At 38.2% G+C, this 6,000-nt stretch overlaps 1 pseudogene; it reads right to left on the bottom strand.

Annotated features, from left to right (window-relative positions):
- Positions 1-3,461: 3,461 nt before the first annotated feature.
- LOC129733484 (U4 spliceosomal RNA) lies at positions 3,462-3,574 on the bottom strand (annotated as a pseudogene).
- Positions 3,575-6,000: the final 2,426 nt, after the last annotated feature.

Here is a 6,000-nt window from a genome sequence, read left to right as displayed (position 1 = left end):
AGTTTCCGAGATGTATTACGATATTTCATTCCTTCAGGGAAGTCCATGGTCCAACGGAGATTTCGATCAGATACGTAGAGATCTTCTCTATGCCTTTTTATGTGCTTCGATCACTTCTGCACACATATAAATAGGACAGCTCACGAACTATGTTCTTTTACCACAGTAGAGGTTCCTGGGGTAGAACGCACCAGTTAACGAAAGCATAGTATATACTTGTTGAATGCATAAAAACAAAACTCTTATTTATTCGTTCAAACTCGTATCAGATGCTAAAATATTAGAGAAAATGCTTACCACACATTCTGTAGCTGTAGCTGTAGCTGTAGTCGTTCAACGGTCCATGAACGCCGATTGGACTTATGTCTGGATATCGCTGGAAACGATATGAAATGTAAGCAAAAAATATGTACACAAAAAGTCCTTTTGACTCGAGCTACGAGAAGCGTTATGCCTCGAACGTAACAACAGAATGTTTTTGCTTACATAACGGTAATGCTAATTAAAACTTACCGAAATTTCATCAGATGTATGTAGCTCGACGTTTATTCGATGCTGGTGGTAAACAACCATTGAAGAGCTGAAAACACTTTATTCGATTGAGAAAATAATTAGACCGTATGCTACGAAAACTTTTTTTTGTATTTATTCACATTTTCTGACATTGTAGTGCTACCAAATTGATAGGGTGACTAAAAAACATTGATTTAAATAAAAGAATTATTGTTTTGTTTATAAAACGTTCCTCCATCGTAAACCGGAGGGGTTGTTGCATCTTGCCTCAACAGTGCTTATCACCGTCGACTGCAGAAGTAACAAATGTGTTCATTGACAGTTGAGACACAGTGTGAACAAAGCGGTCGTCCAATGCAAATTTGTGTGCAAGGTTATAATGAGTGTTGAAGTATTGTAGAAATAACTTATTTTTAATTGTTTAATTGAGTTTTTAAACTTTTAAGTTTTAATGACTTTTTCAACATTGTTCTTTGATTTCTTTAACCTTTTCACTTGTAGCTGTATTTGTTTAATTTTCGGACTTTTTTAGGGAAAAAATATGTCCAATTTCAAATGCTTCTAAGTCGCTATATAATCTGCATACACTTTGACTGTTAAAACTTTTAACCGCCTTGTCTCATTCCTGGTTAGAAATGCCGTATTTTTATGTGCAGATTAAAATTCTGTAGCACTTCAAATCCTTGTTTGCACAGCACTTTAAAAATATTTAATCTTGCTTTCCATTAGCGGTAATGGCGGACAGTGCACGCAGCTCATTTTGACGTTTTGTGTGGTCAGAGAATTTTCAATCGCAGTAACGGAGTAGAAAAATCACAGGATAGTTGTGTGCAAAGCCACGACCGCAAGGTTGAAGTAGAATACTTTTACAAGAAAGATAACCCGGTGTCAGTCATTTTTCCTAGCAAATAAATGTTGACCGCTCATTGGCAGTATTGAAAATTTTGTGCAAATGTAGTTGAAGTACTACTAAATTTCAGTTTGCACATATAAATACGACCTCACTGAACAGGAAAAGAACAAACTCTTTGCGGCGCAAACAAGTTTCAACAGTCAGAGTATATGTACATGTGAATTCAAATTAAAATAATTAACTTTTGGTTAAAGCTCAGAACGAGAAAACATTAAATCTTCAATTCATTTGTTTGGCTGTCCTAAAAAAGACAGTTTGTTGTTGAATTTAAAATATGATATGGATATGACGCTGATTGCATCTCTGTGTTACGCCGATAGCGGGAGTTATGGTGAACTTGCGTATGACGAAGGCATCGTATTACCTGTTTTATTGAATGGGAGAAAGAGGAATATTGTAAAATTTTGTAAACATTTAACTCAAACAATATTACCAAATCGTAGTCATGCACTCTGACAACAAAGTTGAAGGCGGTTTTCACACTGAAAATCAGATAGCCAGCAAAAGTTTTGATTGCCAAAATCCAGAATGCCGGACAGCCGTGAAGAGAGCTGTTTATTTACCTACGGCAAGTTTCTCGCCCGTTCGCGTTCACCATGGCAGAGGCCTAACTGTCTTTGTGAATGCGTTCTAACAGGGCAGTTTGTTATTCAAAGTCGGTTATGCTGATCGCAACCTTTGAGCTGCCCTTACAGTGGGGGGTTTACTAAATAAAGCAAGAATTAGGCAACTACAACAGAATTTTGTTGTATCCCGCACAGAATGTCTGCTTGTGTTGATGCCAGAAAATTATTAACCTTTAATTACTTGTTTATTTGCTTTGAAAAAGGCATTTTTCGGTTCAAAATCGGCTGCTGATCGCAACCTTTGAGCTGCCCTAACAGTACACATACACGGACAACATGCACTGTGGAAGCTATTTCACATTCAGTAAATTAGACGGGTGCGACAGATTTAAATTGCTAGGATCCAACACAGAATGCTTGCTTGCGTTGTCAAAACTTATTAACTTTCAATGACTTGTTTATTTGCCTTGAAAAAGGCATTTTGATTTTCAAAATTGGATTTCCCGATGGCAATCTTCATGCTGCCCCAACACGGGGGGAATAATGGCAGTCTGACGACACACGCTGAGAAGAACTGCGCTGCTCCTGAGACGTGGTGACCAACCAGAGGGCTAGTGCTGCTGCTGCGGGAGGACGACTGCTGTTGTCGCTGTCTAGAACTATTATGAGTGGCTTCGGCTGAAACAGGTTCTTATATAGGCCAAATAGCATGTTTTCAACTGCAAGGTATATGATTCTGTCGACCGTGCTTGGGAAGCAATCATATAACGACCAATCAGAGGTCGAATTTTTCGTTTTGACAAGGCTTGACTATTTTCAATAGTACAATAGTGTGAATAATAAAATTACAATTATCTTCTTTTGGGAAGAATCTTAGAAGATTTTCAAATCTATTGCTGCAAGAACGAAGGAAATCCATCAAATACTAACCGATTTATTAGCATTTGAAATTGGACATATTTTTCACTTTTTTCGGTTTTAGATTTTCATTTCACATCCCTATGTAGCCGAACTTCCTGAGAGAAGTATTCTACTTCAAAATATAACAACGTCGTAACGTAGCCTGGCAGCTTCAACAAACAATGGGCGTTTCTTTATTTTAATTTTGTCGTAGGCATGCGCGGATCAAAATAAACAAAGGTGTTTTTTGAAGTTGCTATGCTACGTTGCAAAATTTTTATGTTCTTCACTCCGTTACTGCGATTGAAAATTACCCGACCTACAGAAAACGTCAAAATGGGCTGCGTGCACTGTTCGCCATTACCGCTCGTTGAAAGCTGGATACACTTCATTCAGAATGTTAGAACACGAAACAAAGGCGGTTGTAAATTCGACTTTACAGCAGTCGACTGCAGTCATTTGAACTATAGCAATAGCGCAATCCAATGCAACGTAGCTGAGGGTGCACTGCATCCGAAAAAGAGAGAAAACGCTTGTCGTTCCAAGTCGCAACCAGGGATGCCACATATACAGATTTTTCTGTATTTTACAGATTTTTTTACTATAAAAGCAATACAGAGTCTAGCAATAATCGTACCTCGGTTGTACCTCATTGGTTACGATGTCGCCACTGCGCAAAGCAATCTGCATAAAAGAGAGAAACGTTTAATTTATCCTTTTGAAATGCGGTAAACTAAGGACAGTTGCTTACGGAGTTCTCTGTGACTGCAAATATTTACTTACTTTCGATGTTCTGATTTGCAGCCTCACGTGCGGCTGCGGTTTTCAGGTTTGAATTAGTTTTGGCTCGCAATACAGATATACATATATTTTCGGAAAAAAAATACAGAAAGAAAGTGGCAACCCTGGCCGCAATACGATACGGGTTGAGTAGTTCGTTCAATGAAACTTACAACTCTCAGTAACTTTAAATACTTTCTGTTTTTAAATCTATCTGAACTAACGAAAAGGTCTAAAGTTTCTGAACTTCTTCTTCAAATCGATAAATGTATTTAAATAATGACGAGAAAAAGTGTCAATATGTCAATAATAGTGATTTTGTGATGCTATCTATTGTACTATTGAAAAATGTAGAGCCTTATTGAATCGGCAGAGCAGCAGCTGATTTTTGCGCAGCAAGGCTGAGCAGACAACTCATTCGATCGTTGCGTTCCACACGGGTCAACCAGCGCACTGCAGCACTGCATAGCATTGCTGAACATATCCGGACATGTAGCAATTTTGTCCGAATTTGTCGCGTCGCGTTGTGTTATTATCGTTGTGTCTTGTTTGCTTGCCTGTGGTGTGTACGGAGCGAAGAACAACAAGAGCACTAGAAGATCCCGTGTCATCGGTAAATGGCAATCCAAAATCAACGCTTCTCTTTAAGGTGACCAATCAAATAAATAAAAAAGAAAATTTGAAGAGAATTGTTACTAAAATTTAGCGCTTTACACCATTAAATTGATTAACCTCGAATAATTTATTCCCAAACCTATTGCAAAAAACACATTTACTTAAGAGGTTATATACCTTTTTAGTTTTCAAAAAACCGGAAAAAAATTTATAACATTATCTTCAAATACAACATGTTGAGAACATTTCCACAAATTTTCATAAAGATCTGAGCAATAGGAAGAACGTTAGAGCGATTTGCATCGCGCCTCGCCACGGCCGCATAAGCTAAACTTGAAACTTTACACGCGATTATCTCGGAATAGTTTTCCCGGAAAATGACTTTGCCGTGATCCTGATTGCGGGAAAACTACTGAACCGATTTCCTTCATCTTTTTTTTTTTAATTTTCGTTATAAAATTCGCCGGTCCTTGAACGATCGCTTTTTGAAACATACAGTTACATTTTGCCGCAAAAAAATGTTTAATGGAATTTTTTTGCGTTCAAAACGTGAATTTTTTGGGAAAAACGTTCCTGTTTGCACCGAAAACAAAATACTCATAAAAGCGATCGTTCAAGGACCCGGCACACTTCTAAACTAGTGAAATAATATGAGTTTATTGAATTCAGTTGACCCGCTGAGTCTCTATCAGGATCACCGCAAGCCTCTGCAAAAAATAGCGTTTCGGGGAAACGGCCATTACTCCAGTAATAATTGGTATATCTCAAAATCAAACGTATTTTCTTGTTGTTGATAAACTGTACTTTTAGAAAAATACCACTTCGATGCAATGAAAATGGTGCTATGCACTTAAAAATAAATTCAAACTTCCCTCATTTTTCTCGACCAAAAAGGTATATAACCCCTTAAGACAAGCTGTTGTAATTTTACGATAACCTTGCGGCCGTATTTCAAAAAACTTCTTCAGCTATTTCCTTAGGAGTGCCTACTTTGTTTTTTTTCTTCAATTTTCTGTACTTTTCCACATATTTAGCATTTCAACTTTTTGACTGTTTGGTTTTGTTCTTCTTGTCTTCTCAAGCCTTCTATTTGTGATTTCAATCTAGATTGTGAAACGTTTTCTATATTTGTTTTATCTTGCCTAATTTGGAATTTCTTCTTCATCATTTGCTCGTTTAGTTTTTTTTTCTTTTTGTGCCCTTGAAAACGTTTCTCGGTTATCAAAATGCGCTCATTTTGAGTTAAGGAAACGTTTTTAAAAGGTACACAACTTCGTTTCTGCTGTTTTCTACTCTCTAGCGTGTGCTGATTGATATGAATCGACACAGTTCTTCCTTCGTTCGTTTTATCAATTGCTCGTCAGTTTTCTCGACAAAACTGTTGGAGTGCTTTAGGTTTGCCCAGAAATTCTCGGTGAAACGCCGAGTTGGGTTCCACATCGATATTCAGCCGCTTTCTCTCCTCCAACAATCGCTTCGAAAAGTGAGCCGACGCCGGATCCGGCCAGGACACTGCATCCTTGCCCTTATGGTATTTCTTGATGAACGACGCAACTTCCGGCTGGCACTTCATACTATAATTTTTTCCGTTCACGGCCGGTTACACCGACCTCCCGACCAAGCACGCGCAGCGTTGTAGCCACTTTTCCCTCGGTCTTCCTCTTTGGCATCCTTTGGAGCTTCTTGTCACTCAGGGTCGTCGGCCGTTCGGAA

This window comes from Wyeomyia smithii, chromosome 3, assembly GCF_029784165.1.
Source record: "Wyeomyia smithii strain HCP4-BCI-WySm-NY-G18 chromosome 3, ASM2978416v1, whole genome shotgun sequence".
NCBI lineage: Eukaryota > Metazoa > Arthropoda > Insecta > Diptera > Culicidae > Wyeomyia > Wyeomyia smithii.
This window is presented reverse-complemented; position numbering and strand designations above follow the sequence as displayed.